Below are 14530 nucleotides of genomic sequence, written 5' to 3'. Positions count from 1 at the left end.
AAAGAACGTAAAGTATATGGATAAATAGAATAAATTTATTATCCTTATTGAACCGCTTATTTTATTAAAAATAATAATACGTCTATACTATCAAGGAGCTAGACCATAGACATATAACACCTGATAATAAATTTATTATATATAGGAGCTTATCGAAATTAAAAGTATAAACTATAGGATATATTAAAATTTAAACAAAACTATAAGAGTTGATAATGTAAATTTAGTAATACTATTAAGGAGAAAAAAAAACAAAAACTCATTAAAGTGTAAGGGTGCAACGGTCCCTAGACTATTTCTCTAACCATTTTTCACCATTTTTCACTTTTATTTTTATCAACGTCAAACCCTAGCAACAATCACAATCTATCATTCAACAATTTATTTTTTTCCTTTAAATAAATTAACTAAATTAATTTAAATTAAAAAAACATAAATATTAAATTAAAATAAACCAAATTATTTTTTGAAATAAATAAATTACGTAAAAAGTTTTTTAAATAAAACTAAGTAAAATGTTAAAATTTCATTTATTTTTTTAAAACTTGATCATACTTAAAAATTAATTTTTTTAAAGATATAAAAACATAAATAAGAATCAATAACAATATGGCTGGGCTTTTATAAAAAAAATATGGACTTTGATATAAAAGAAGATTTATTGGATTTTAATAATCCATATTGACAAGTATTGGCTGATAATAAGCCCTATTCATTTTATCACCACTAGTGGTCCCAAATTTAAAAAAGTTGGCCGCCGATTGTCTTCCGTTAAAAAGGACTTAACGGCGTTATATTTTTTTCCGAATTTCAAACTAATGTTTTAGGGCTTTTGATCGGAAGGAGGATACGAGTCGATTGATGTAAAAGTTAGCTCGAAATGGTGATCAAAACGACTTGATTTTTGTTAATTGGAAGTTCAAACACCCAAATTGAAGCATTGTTTTATCGTTTTTGAGTACCGTTTCGAACTAAGTTTTACATCAATCGACTCGTATCCTTCTTTCGATCAAAAGCCCTAAAACATTAGTTTGAAATTCGAAAAAAAAAATATAACGTTGTTAAGTCCTTTTTAACGTGTGACCATTGGCAGCCAACTTTTTTAAAATTGGGATCGCCAGTGACGATAAATGAATATGGATTATTATCGGCCAATACCAGTCAATAGGGATTATTAAAATCCAATAAACCATAAAAGAAAACCCAAAACCTAAAAATCACGTCGTCTTCATATGCAACCATCAGCAGTCCACCACCGCTGGTCCATCGTCACTGCTTCGCCGTGCTCCACCATAAATCCATCATCAAACGCCGCCGCCGCCGCCGCCGCCACCACCACCGTTAACTAATAATACAAAGGGTTAGTTTGGTAAAAAAGGAAAAAGAAAAAGAAAAAAGGAATAAGATAAAAGGAAAAGGATTAATATCGGGGTGGGCTGCGACTTCTACCACCTGATGCAGCGTGTTTTTTCTTGGTACCGGGGAGGTCAAAACGGCGTTTCTGCTCATCCCACGTGGCACAGTTCCCCACAAATCCCCATTGCCACCACCATAAGAGAAGAAAAATGAAATAGCTAGATATTGCACAACCCAAAGAGTAAACGATACAACTCAGTAAAATATAATCATAGGAACTTTTTCTAGTTTTCAATTCTAAAAAGTTAATGAAACATTAACTAGTTTTTATGTAACAACTTTTCTATACGACTATAAATGTGAGCTAAAGATAACTTAAATATGTTTATCTTAAGACTCTTAACATCATGGATTTAACTGTTTCCTCAAAATACATGTCAACCTCCCAGGAATATCCTATTCATTTCCATGGCTTTTTGCGGATACGCAAAGATGGCCGATGTAAAAGACTTATCGGAAAGTCTTTCACATCGGCCCTCCAGGAATCGATCATATCACGGGCGTTCAATCTAAAGACGTTGTCATCTCACTCAAATCAAAAGTTTTTGTAAGAATCTACATCCCCAAAACACTACCCACCAATCACAAACTCCCAACTCTTATTTATTATCATGGCGGTGGGTTCTTAATGGAATCTGCCGCCTCTCCCACCTACCACCCAACACTAAACTTAATTACAGCAGAATCCAACGTAGTTGTCGTGTCAGTGAACTATAGGTAGAAATGTGTGGGGTTCAGTTTGGCTTTCATTTTTTCGGTCTTAGGGTTTGGGTCGGTTTTGGGCTAAAACCGAACCAAAAACAAAATTTTGTTTTTCAAATTTTGAAAACCGTTCGGTTTCAATTTTGTCATTTGAGCTGAAAACTTGTGCAAAAAACAAAATTGGTTAAAATAATGAATTAGGGCATAAATCACTTTGTTAATTAATAACTAATTTTATTATTATATATTTTGGCCAAAATATAGGACAAATACCATAAAAATCCAACTTACTTTTGGTTTTTCATCACAAGAGTCCCTCAACTTGTTTTTGCATATTAAAGTCACTCAACTTGATAGTTTTAAACATATTTATTAAGTTCTTGTATTTTTTTTTAAAGATAGAAAATCTATAAATTCGGTTCGGTTTGTTTCTTTTTCCGGTTTTTATTACATGCAAAACCAAACCAAACAATAAGTTCATTTTTCACAAAGACATAAAACCAAACCGTTGGCTTTTGTTTTGATTTGGTTTTCTCGTATTTTTTTGTTTGGATCGGTTTTAACGGTTTTATGCTCACCCCTAACTACAGGTTGGCGCCAGAATATCTTTTACCAATTGCATACGAGGATTCATGGGAAGCAATCAAGTGGGTGGCTACCCATGTTACCGGATATGGTCCCGAGTCTTGGTTAAACGACCATGCTGATATTCGTAACATGTTTTTCGCGGGAGATAGTTCGGGGGCCAACATTGCCCACAACATGACTATCCGGCTAGGGTTGGACCCGGATAACCTTATTAACCTCACGGGTGTTATTTTGCTCCACCCGTATTTTGGAGGAAAAGATCCTATTGGATTAGAGGGCGGAAACATAAGGAGTATAAAGATTTCTTGGATCATATATGGATGCTGGCAAACCCGATAGGGGTCGAGTTAGATGACCCGTTTTATAACCCGAGGATACCGAGTTTGGGTTGCTCTAAGATACTTGTTTGTGTTGGTGAGAAAGATAAACTAAAGGCTAGAGGCTTGAATTATAAGAATTTGATGGATGAGAGTGGATGGAAAGGAAAGATAGAGGTTATGGAGAGCAAAGGGGAGGGGCATGCGTTCTTTTTGTCTAATACTTCAAGTAATAGCGCGTGTACTTTACGCAACAAAATTTGTGCATTCATCAATTCTCCTCGAAGTAAAGCTTGATGGTACATGTTTATTATGATTTTCAATTTCCATAATACTATTCATTTCTTACTTATACTTATTTTTATAGAAGATATATAACCGGACTCGCCAGAGTGGAAACAGTGAAGACCGCTAAAAAACTGCATATCGTGTTCATGTGAACCGCTATGTTTTATGTCGCTTAGATGATCGTTCACAATTGATATGATAAGATATAAGATGAAATAAGAACTGAATCAGCAAGAACTTTGTACGTTATGAGTCTTTGTGTTTGTTAGAGTTGTGATGGTTCATCAAACTTGTTTGTTTACCAAGTTTGATCAATTACAAACCGACCCTTGTACTTTACAATGACACTTAAATGCATACTAAACATACTATATAGTATTTACAATATAGTCCTTAGATTTTGGTATAAACAATGAGAGTGATAAACTTCAAATTCACCTTCTTAAACGCGATCATTGCTTTGTCGTAGATCTTGAGCTCCGAACATTTACCTTTGATATAAACAATGAGAGTGATAAACTTCAAATTCACCTTCTTAAACACGATCATTGCTTTTTCGTATATCTTGAATTCCGAGTATTTAACTCATTGTGATAAACTTGAGTCTTGCAAGTGCCTTTATCAGAGTATTCCCCATCGGTAGTTCACCGTTGATATGCTTACACACCTTCATTGAAGCATATTGCACTCACACCCCTTCAACTAATCAAGTAGGCCATTTTAAACGGCCAACTTTAAGAAATTTAGCCAACAATACTCCACTTCTATTAATTTATTAGTTTCCCCCAAAATCTGTTTTGAGTTATACAAATCTTTTCATTAAAATAAATTTCATATCTTTAGGAAAACAAAATCTAGCATACAAATGATATATATTTTTTTATAACTCCGAACATGCATATTTTCTTAGTATATAAATAAATCCTTAAAGAGAGTTTCGTCCTTAAAACCGAATTGCAATTAAAACATAAGCTATAGCTCAATTATTAAGTGAAAAATGTGTATGAGGATTTTACTAGTCCTTTTCCCATCTCACCGAATAATTGTACTTTGGACTCAAAAACTTAGTTTTCTTAATCTCTTTCATTCGGGCCGTCTTAGATCCCATATAGGGCTCAGCCGCTGTTTAGGGAATGGTCTTAACAAAGGTATATTAAAAAAAGGTATATTGGTTTTATTAATCCTAACTATCGCCTTTTGGTTGTTGTCGCTCCCAACTAACGAATTGGTTGTTGACAGCCCCAACTTTTAACGTATTTGTTCCCAACGATCCTAACACCGTTAGTTGCAGGTCGCCGGAAAAACTCACATTTTTTCGGGAAAAATTAACATTTTTGTCCAAAACATCTTTGTAACTTTGTATCAGACATTCAGATCTTTAGGAACCTTTTTCTAGTAAGAGCCCCAATTATTGAGGTTGTCGGAACCCTAGAACCATCGTCGGAATCGGTTGGTGATGCTCAAGTGGTAGTGGTTGGTTGGTGTGAGTCAATTGGTGGTGGTGGCGGTGTTCAGGTGGTGTTTTCTCCAAAAAAAAATGTGACTTTTAATACAAAAATGTTTTTCTGACGACCGGCAACTAACATTGTTAGGATTTCGTTAGTCGCGAACTGCTGGGAACAAATAAGTTAAAAGTTGGGACCGCCAGCAGCCAACTCATTAGTTGGGAACGACAACGACTAAATGGAAATAATTGGGATTAATAAAAACCAATATAACAAAAAAAACTAATATATATAGTTTTTTAATCATCATTAGTCAATTTGGCTGAAAATGGCTGATAAGAAACACCAATAAGTGCCAAAAGATCTGAACAAGTTTACTAAACATTAAACAATCTAATAAAATGTTATTGGGTCTGAGACTAGTAATGAAGTAAATCGGTAACGAACAATCAATTTCGAAAAAAAAAGTTATTGAAGAGCCATTTATTAGTACTCGTCTTGGGTACTTGAAACCTTGAAAACGGTCTTGACTGGCTGACTCTTATTTGATCTAGACATATACCATATCATTTGAAGCTCGGTTAGTCATAATCTTAAAACCAAACTCTATTTTGCTCACTCCCCTCGGTAATTTAACCATAGCTAATCTGAGTGGGTATGCGATTTTGAGCTCAATTTGACCGAACAAGTCTTAAAGTTAAACACTACAAATCAGACGACTTTTACCAATGAAACTATATGCGCTAGTAAAAGTTCGTAGGAAAAACTAGTTAAGGTAAAGATTTTAAGGAAAATCTTATCTGAAGTCAAACCACCTATCACTAATTGTTCATCACCCAGCAAAACAATAGATGGATGTACTAATATTTGATTTACTTATGGACAACACAAATTGTGTGGAGATATATACATCATGCCAAAAGGTGGTTTGTTCACGTACTAAAATCGAATTTATAAGGTTTTCAATTAAAAGTGAATTGACCAAAGGTAACACTATTATTTCTCATGTTTTTAGTTCACAAATATGTGTAATTAGTTTAGTTTTTAAACAAAACTTATTATACTAAATGCTTGTTCTTTGTAGATGCATTACCCGCTTACCATAGGGGTCGTTTGGTTCACATATTTGTTTTGGAAAGAATTGGAATCTTGAAATAAATTGAAATTGGATTTAATCTTGAAATAACCCTATACAGAGGGCGTATAAAGGGATGTCCCTAATAGGACCCTTTTCATATAATTTGGTTCGGTTATGATAGGTTCGGTCACATCATAGTAATAGAACATGTACTTTATGTGGAATTTTATTTATACCTTCATTATAAACATTATGTATTATTAATGTTTATTATCTTCTAACATTTGTTTGGTATTTACGCCGGTTGTTGTGGATGGGTTGTAAAGCCTAAGTTAAAGCATCACGTCACGTTAAAGCGTTATCCTTTTGATACCGAATTGTAGTTTAAAACCTATTTACCACTTTAAAGTTTTGCCCCTTTAATATTCGGGCTCCACCATCTTTTGAAGTTTTTTCCTTTCCCAGTCCGGTAATGCCTTGTCATATACACATGTCAAAAAGGTAAAAATATATTAATTATATTTCCTCTTAATATATCATACTACATTTGTATGATGCATTAAACTTTCAGTAATATAATAATTACAATTAATGCCTTTACATATACACAAGCATGTAGTTCAAATACAAAAAAAAAGTATATTTATTATTTTCTTTAAATAGGTTTTGGGTTTTATCAAACAAAAAGTGACCTTTATGTAACACTCATGAAACAAATTAATTGCATTTGGAAAATACAAGACATCACATACTTACGTTCTGTCCTTAAATACAACATGATCATAACCTTCGATCTCCAACAATAATCAAAAAATGTCTGTGGTTTTTGGGTCTGGAAAGATATCGACATCCGATGAGTTTCTTCATGAAATCATCGGTTTCATAAGAGTGTATAAAGATAGCCATTGTGAAAGATTACTTGGAAACAAGAAGTTACCAGCTGGAATTGATTCTACAACTGGAGTTCAGTCAAAAGACGTCGTCATCTCATTGAAAACCAACGTGTCAGCAAGGGCTTACATTCCCAAAACCGCCACACAGGATCAGAAACTACCTGTTCTGATTTACTTTCATGGTGGCGGTTTCCTGGTGGAATCCACCACCACTCCTACCTACCACTCCACACTTAACCGTATGACGGCAGAGTTTAATGTAATCTCTATTTCTGTTGACTACCGGTTGGGACCAGAGTATCTGGTTCCAGCCCAGTACAATGACTCATGGGAAGCAATCCAGTGGGTCGCTTCCCATGGTACAGGACATGGTCATGACCCATGGTTAAATGAATTTGCCGATTTTGGTAATGTGTTCTTTGCAGGAGATAGTGTTGGGGCAAATATCACCCACAACATGGCAATCTGGTTTGGTTTGGACCGGATTGTTGGAATAAACCTAAAGGGTGTTATTCTGCTCCACCCGTATTTTGGAGGAAATGATCCAATTGGATCAGAACTCGGGAAACATAAGCAATTGAAAGTGTTTATTGATCAGTTTTGGAATTTGGTGAATCCGTCTGGGAGTGGGCTAGATGACCCATTGATTAACCCTAAAAAGGATCCTAATCTTTCGGGTTTGGGCTGCTCCAATATCCTTTTAGTTGTTGCGGAGAATGATCCGCTTAGAGATAGAGGTTTGCATTACAAAGAATTGATGGAAAAAAATGGCTGGCCCGGAAAATTGGAGTTTATGGAGTCAAAAGAATTGGATCATGTGTTCTTTCTATTCGATCATAATTCTAGTGAAGCTTGTACTTTGTACAATAGAATTTGTGCCTTCATCAACCAAAAGTGATAAAGATTCTAGTGTTTGATTGAAGTAAGATTAAGGTCCAATTAATTCTTCATGTATGGCCATTGAAAGCCATTAAATTTTATTTGAATAAGAAAATCTAAATTAGTAAGTTACCTTTTTTAAATTGTTTGGACTCATAGGATTTGTTTGGTATTAGGTAATAAAATGGATGACTGTATATAAGGGACAATGGAATGAAATGAATTATTACTATTTCATCATCCTGATATTTTAACCAATGGAAATGGAATGAATCATGGCATGGTAAGCAAGAGAAGACGGAAAAATTAAAAACCAATAGCAAATGTATCTTGCTTTAGAATAAAAAAAATGGTAATGCGGTGGTGGCCACGCCGATGACAATGGTGATGGTCAAGTGGTAATGGCAGTCGTGACAATGTTGGTCTGGGAGGTGGAGGCGATGATGGTGGCGGTGGTGACGATGGCGATGGTGAAGGTGGTGGTCAAGTAGTGACAACGACAACAGTGATGATGGTGGTTTTGAGAAAGTATGACGAAAGAGAGTACAAATTTAAGAAAAATAGGGGTGCAGATAAAATGTTTTGCTAATAAGTACGCGTTTAGTACGTAATAATTACAGGCTAAATGGAATAGGCCATCATAAGAAAATGAAAAACAGAAAAAGAAAAAAGAAGTAATTGATTTGCCAATAAAATGAGTTCCGCATATTACACAGGAAATCATGTTTCATTTGACTCATTAAAACTACTCCAATCCCACCCTCACTTTTTCTTTCCTGTTCTATTCATTTTTCGTCCTATTTTCTCGACACTACCACCTAACCACCACCATTACATGATGACAACCACCACCATCGCCACCGTTGTTGCCACCACCACCGTCAAACTTGGCTACCAAGTAGTTTCGTCGTCACCGACGTTAACAATTTTTGTTTAGGTAAATTTAATTTATATTTAGGCAGGTATAATTATGTCGTTTGTATTTCATTCATTTGTTTTTTTCTTAAACAACACAAAGTAATGATTTATTATATTCTCAAAGTTTAATTAAACAGAACAATGAAATGGTAATGATGCATTTCATTTCCTTGTTCATTTCATTCCCTCGTCCATTCTATACCTTTGCCCATTTCATTTTTCCTACTACACAGACCCTGAAAAATAACTACGGGTTTATATTGACGATGATCATCACGTAAAGGTTAACAAAATCTTTGTTAGTACATTTCGTTTCGAATTTTCATCCGTTGTTGGGTGATGACAAACCGGTGATATGTGGTCTATTGATGATTTATCACAAACTTTGTACATAATATTTTAGATTATAAACCGAGCTTCACTTGATATGGTATATGTCTATATCGGAAAATAGTAACTGACATATTAAAGTCACAGGGCATATATTTATTCCCTTTAACTCCACGTAGACGTCAGACCATCCATTTTACTGCTTTTTACTCCATCTAACCTAAAGAAAATTGTTTAACCCCTTAACCCTCTCAATTTAATTTAAAAACAATTCTTAAATTATGTGTGAAAATATAGAGGAATTTAAAGTCCATTAATAGTTTAACTCATCTTGTCTTTAATGCTCCTCAACTCATGAAGGGAGTGGTGCCCCCATTCATTAATCTTTGCCAAATCAACTTTAACGTCCTATATGTTAAGGTATACCCCAAGGCCTAAGGAAACAAAATGTTTGATGTGATTTTTCTGGGTGAATGGTCCAAAGTACAACTAGTAAGTGAATTTGGTAAATGATGTACTTGTAAAATTCTTATAAATCTTTTTCATTTTGTAAATTAGTAATAACTCATGTTTTAATAATGATTTGGTTTTGAGGACGAAACCCTCTTTATGAAAAGGTTGGATGTGTAACATCTGAATTTTCGGTAGAGAGAAAATACGCATGTTCGGAAAGTATATCATTTGTATGGTAATTTGTTGTACTCAACAATATGGAATTTATTTTTATGAAAAGATGTATGAAATTTAACGGGTTACGTGAAACTATCAAACAAGTATCTTTAAAACAATGTGCAATAGAAAAACGATTATGAAACGACAACACTCTTTAAAAAGAGAAAAGACAGGAAGGTGTTTGTTTGTCCGATCACATAAGTAATATTTGTGGGTCATCGTTCGGAAAAGAATGGAGTCATGCAAAACTAATGTCATTAGACGGGTTCTATATAAATTTCAAAAATCAACTCTCACTTGACCTCAATTGACTCTATATAGCTTCGTCTCTAGCTGACAACTCCAAACACTACATAAAGTGTCTTTATGTGGCTTTCAAATCCCCCTAGCATGTGTATGCGATGCTGTTGGTGACTGTTTGGAGTAGTTCCTCGTCTTCTTGAACACGGTCTTGAGTTGTCAACACGTGAATCGAGTTTTAGAAGAGATCTCAAGCCCGAAGCCTTGCATAAGTATGCATATATAAGAGAGTACTAAAACATATTTGAGAGGATAGAAGAGACAGGGAGAGAGGGGGATACCCTATCGTAAAATAGTGTCCCATACCTATCAGGTATTTGTCGTTTAATTACCCTCTAGGTAGTGGGCATAGCCACAAATATCAGGTATACTTGTTAATTTAAATGTTAGGATTTCTAGGTGCATGTCTTTTTTTTTTCTCGGCACCGCTATGATTATTATATACTTTTGAGTTATATATCAATTATTAAAACTTAAATATTTTGCATACGTACATATTAACATAAATAAATAATGTCGTTATAACTAAAATGTAATCTTATGTGTATACTTCATAACATATAAAATATAAACACTATCATTAAGTATATTTCTAAATTTTTTTTCCTTTCGTACATGATCCTATTAAAATGAAGTATTATTTGACAAGGATTAAGGGAAAAAAAATCGGGTCTATATATATGATTCGGGTAAACGGTATCGGTTTCAGTTAAACACATAAGGTATCATCTAATCTCATACCCATTTCATATCCATGGAAAAATTTAAAGTTAATTCCATACCTGGTCCAATACCTGTTGAGCTTTGGATATACTTGTCCCGGATGCTTTGGGCTTCAGGTACACCAGTTGCCCAGTTGGGCTCGGATTTTATTTACTTAAACTGCATGTGATCCGCCCATAACCTATTATTTATACAAATTCATTCCTAATGAAGTCAAAAACTGTATACGAACCTTCAATGTGTTACATATAAATATTGAATAATTATAACGTGACAAATTTTATAATGCTTCTAATCTTCATTAAATACTCTTCCAATTATTAATCATCTCACACAAGCACTTGATAATGGCTACATTTTATGGGCCAGCAGATATATCAACATCTGATGAATATCTTGATGAAATCATTGGTTTCATAAGAGTTCACAAAGATGGTCATTGTGAAAGATTCCTAGGAAATGATAAGTTACCCGCGGGACTCGATCCTTCAACCGGAGTCCAATCAAAAGACGTCGTGATCTCACCCGAGACCAACGTGTTCGCAAGGTTTTACATTCCCAAAACCGCCACCCCGGGTCAGAAACTGCCTCTTCTGATTTACATTCACGGCGGTGGATTCGTGTTTGAATCCACCACGAGTGTTCACTACCACTCTATGCTTAACCTTTTTACAAAGGAATTAAATGTAATAATTGTTTCTATTGAGTACCGGCTGGGACCAGAGCATCCTGTCCCAGCCGCGTACAATGACTCATGGGAAGCGATCCAGTGGGTCGCTTCCCATAGTTTAGGAACCGGTCCTGACCCTTGGTTGAATGAAATTGCTGATTTTCGTAAGGTTTTTTTTGCGGGAGATAGTTCTGGAGCGAATATCGCCCACAATATGGGGCTCCGGTTCGGGTTTAACCCGATTGTGGGAATAACCCTAGCGGGTATTATCCTACTCTCCCCGTATTTCGGAGGGAAGGACCCAATTGGGTCCGAACTTGGGGTACATAAGAAAGTAAAAGTGTTTACTGATCAGTTTTGGAATTTGGCAAACACGTCAGAGAGCGGGCTGAATGACCCGTTGTTTAACCCTGAAAAGGACCCGAATCTTTCGAGTTTGGGATGCTCGAGAATCTTTTTAGCGGTTGCGGAAAAGGATTCTTTTAGAGACAGGGGTTTACTTTACAAAGATTTAATGGAGAAAAGTGGATGGAATGGGAAATTGGATATTATGGATACAAAAGAAGAAGATCATAATTTCTTTTTGTTTGATCTTGTTTGTTCTAGTACTGTTACATTGTGTAACAGAATTCGTACCTTCATCAATCACCAGTATCAAGTTTGAAGTTTGTATGTTTTATCCGCTGTTATTTGACAGACGTTTTTACTTTGTAGTTTGTACTATCAGTTACCTATCAATGTGTTTTTTTTTTGTCATGATAATGATATAGTCCTAAACAGTCTTTAGATGGTACATTAAATTATCACACACACATACATGTCTATATATTTATATGTTATGTTTTCAAATTCAGTATATTGATTATTGAACTCCATGAAAAGCCATTAGACCTATTAATTACAAATATCCGAGTTTGAACACCGAGACAAAAAAACTGTCAATTATTAATTTGACGCTTCAGAATTTAATCGTTTAAAAGGTTTAACCCATGGAGATTTGAGGCGTCATTGGCCAACCATCTCATCTTCAAGGGGCACCAACACCAATGCTTGATAGTCATAAGTGTGACACAAAATTCGCCTTCACCAAATGTTTAAGTGTTTAACCGTATTGGAGATGAATTGAAAGGGGCCCATCACTTTCCACCAATAAAATTACTTTACTTTTTTCTTTAATTTAATTTATTAGTTAAAACCACTAAACTTTTGTGAAAGTGCGATCTAATTTAATTTATTAGTTAATAATTAATACTTATGGTCTATGTAACAAAGATGTGACACTTTTACATCAGATGATTTTAGCTTAAAACCACTTAAAAAATTACATTAAATTTCTCACTCCAAGAACAATAATTGCAAAGGTATATTGGTTTTTAACAATTCAAATTATCGTTTTTTGTCGCTCTCGGTCCCAATTAACGAATTGGCTGCTAACAGTCCTAACTTTTAACGTATTTGTTCCCAACAGTCCGCGACTAACAGAATCCTAACGCCATATGTTGTAGGTCTCCGGAAAAGCGTTTTTGACTGGAAAACTCACATTTTTTTTGCGGAAAACTCAACATTTTTGTCCCAAGCATCTTTGTAACTTTGTATCGGACATTTAGGAACCTTTTTCTATTAAAATCCCCAATTATTGAGGTCGCCGGAGCCCTAGAACCATCGGCGGAATCAGTTGGTGGTGCACAAGTGGTGGTGGTTGGTCGGTGGTGAGTCAATTGGTGGTGGTGGCGGTGTTTTCTGGAAAAAAAATGTGACGTTTCCGACAAAAACGTTTTTCCGGCAACCTGTAACTAACGGTGTTAGGATTCCGTTAGTCGCATACCGTTGGGAACAAATACGTTAAAAATTGGGACCATTAGCAGCCAATTCGTTAGTTGGGGCCGACAATGACTAAAAAGAGATAGTTGGAATTAATAAAAACCAATATACCAATTGCGAATAGACAAGCCTAGTATATAAGGTGTGAGATCAACTGGCCATTTTCTTTTATTTTAAGTGTAATACATGTATCACATGCTTTAAAACATGAAACAAATTTCAAACAAGGGACTTATGATTTGATGAAGGTACAAATTCTGTTGTACAAGGTAAAAGCATTGGGAGAAAAATGATCAAACAAAAAGAACCCATGATCTTCATCCTTAGACTCCGTCAAATCCAATTTTCCGGACCATCCATTTTTATTCATCAATTCTTTGTAATACAAGCCCCTATCTCTAAAAGTATCCTTCTCCGCAACGGCTAAAAGGATCTTGGAGCACCCCAAACTCGAAAGATTCGGGTCCTTTTCCGGGTTAAACAAGGGGTCATCCAACCCGCTCCCTGAAGGATTTGCCAAATTCCAAAACTGATCCGTAAACACTTTCAACTGCTTATGTTTCCAGAGTTCAGACCCAATCGGGTCCTTCTCTCCGAAAAACGGGTGGAGCATAATAACACCCTCTAGGTGTATTCCAGCAACCCGGTCTAACCCAAACCGGATTGCCATGTTGTGGGCGATATTCGCCCCAGCGCTATCTCCTACGAAAAATACTTTACCAAAATTGGCAAATTCATTTAACCATGGGTCAGGACCATTTCCTGTACCATGGAAAGTGACCCACTGAATCGCTTCCCAGGAGTCATTGTACCCTGCTGGGACTGGATGCTCTGGTCCCAGACGGTATTCAACTGAGACTGTTATTACATTTGACATCATCGTGAGATGGTTAAGTGCAGGGTGGTAGGTAGGACTCATGGTGGATTCAAGTACGAAAGCACTGCCGTGAAAGTAAATCACAATAGGCAGTTTCTGATTCGGGTTGATGGTCTTTGGAATGTAAAGCCTTGCTGACACGCTGGTTTCGGGGGAGATAACATGTCTTTTGATTGGACTCCGGTTATAGAATCGAATCCAGCTGGCAGCTTCTTATTTCCAACTAATCTTTCACAAATGCCATCTTTGTGCACTCTTATGAAACCAATGATTTCATAAAGAAACTCATCGGATGTTGATATCTCTCCTAACCCAAAAATTGACATTTTCTGATGATTGTGGGAAATGATTCATTTGAGAGTATTTCATAACACCAATTTATTATGCACTTAAGCTTCAAATTTCCATTTAGGACAACATTAATTTATTAATTTAAATTTCTATAGGAAACAATTGTGAGATGGTGATATATAAGTGATTATGTATGCTCTATAATTTATTTGAATTGATTTATTAAGTGATTAAGAAATAAAGCTAAAATTATAAAGTATGGTTTAATATTTTAATATACATATGCTCTATGTTTCATTTTTCTTAATTTTTAAGTTGTATT

General features: G+C 35.3%; 4 pseudogenes; 3 read left to right on the top strand and 1 right to left on the bottom strand.

Moving 5' to 3' along the window:
* The first annotated feature begins 1790 nt into the window (after positions 1 to 1790).
* On the top strand, positions 1791 to 3320 carry LOC143595016 (putative carboxylesterase 12; annotated as a pseudogene).
* Positions 3321 to 6647: 3327 nt separating this feature from the next.
* Positions 6648 to 7625, top strand: LOC143595014 (putative carboxylesterase 2 pseudogene; annotated as a pseudogene).
* Positions 7626 to 10850: 3225 nt separating this feature from the next.
* Positions 10851 to 11883, top strand: LOC143595013 (putative carboxylesterase 2 pseudogene; annotated as a pseudogene).
* Positions 11884 to 13272: 1389 nt separating this feature from the next.
* On the bottom strand, positions 13273 to 14243 carry LOC143595012 (putative carboxylesterase 2 pseudogene; annotated as a pseudogene).
* Positions 14244 to 14530: the final 287 nt, after the last annotated feature.

This window comes from Bidens hawaiensis, unplaced genomic scaffold (assembly GCF_021521415.1).
Source record: "Bidens hawaiensis isolate Kalapana, Puna unplaced genomic scaffold, B.hawaiensis_p1.1 tig00044596_1, whole genome shotgun sequence".
Classification (NCBI taxonomy): domain Eukaryota; kingdom Viridiplantae; phylum Streptophyta; class Magnoliopsida; order Asterales; family Asteraceae; genus Bidens; species Bidens hawaiensis.
The sequence above is the reverse complement of the archived record's forward strand: the minus strand, read 5'-3'. Positions and strand labels throughout refer to the sequence as shown.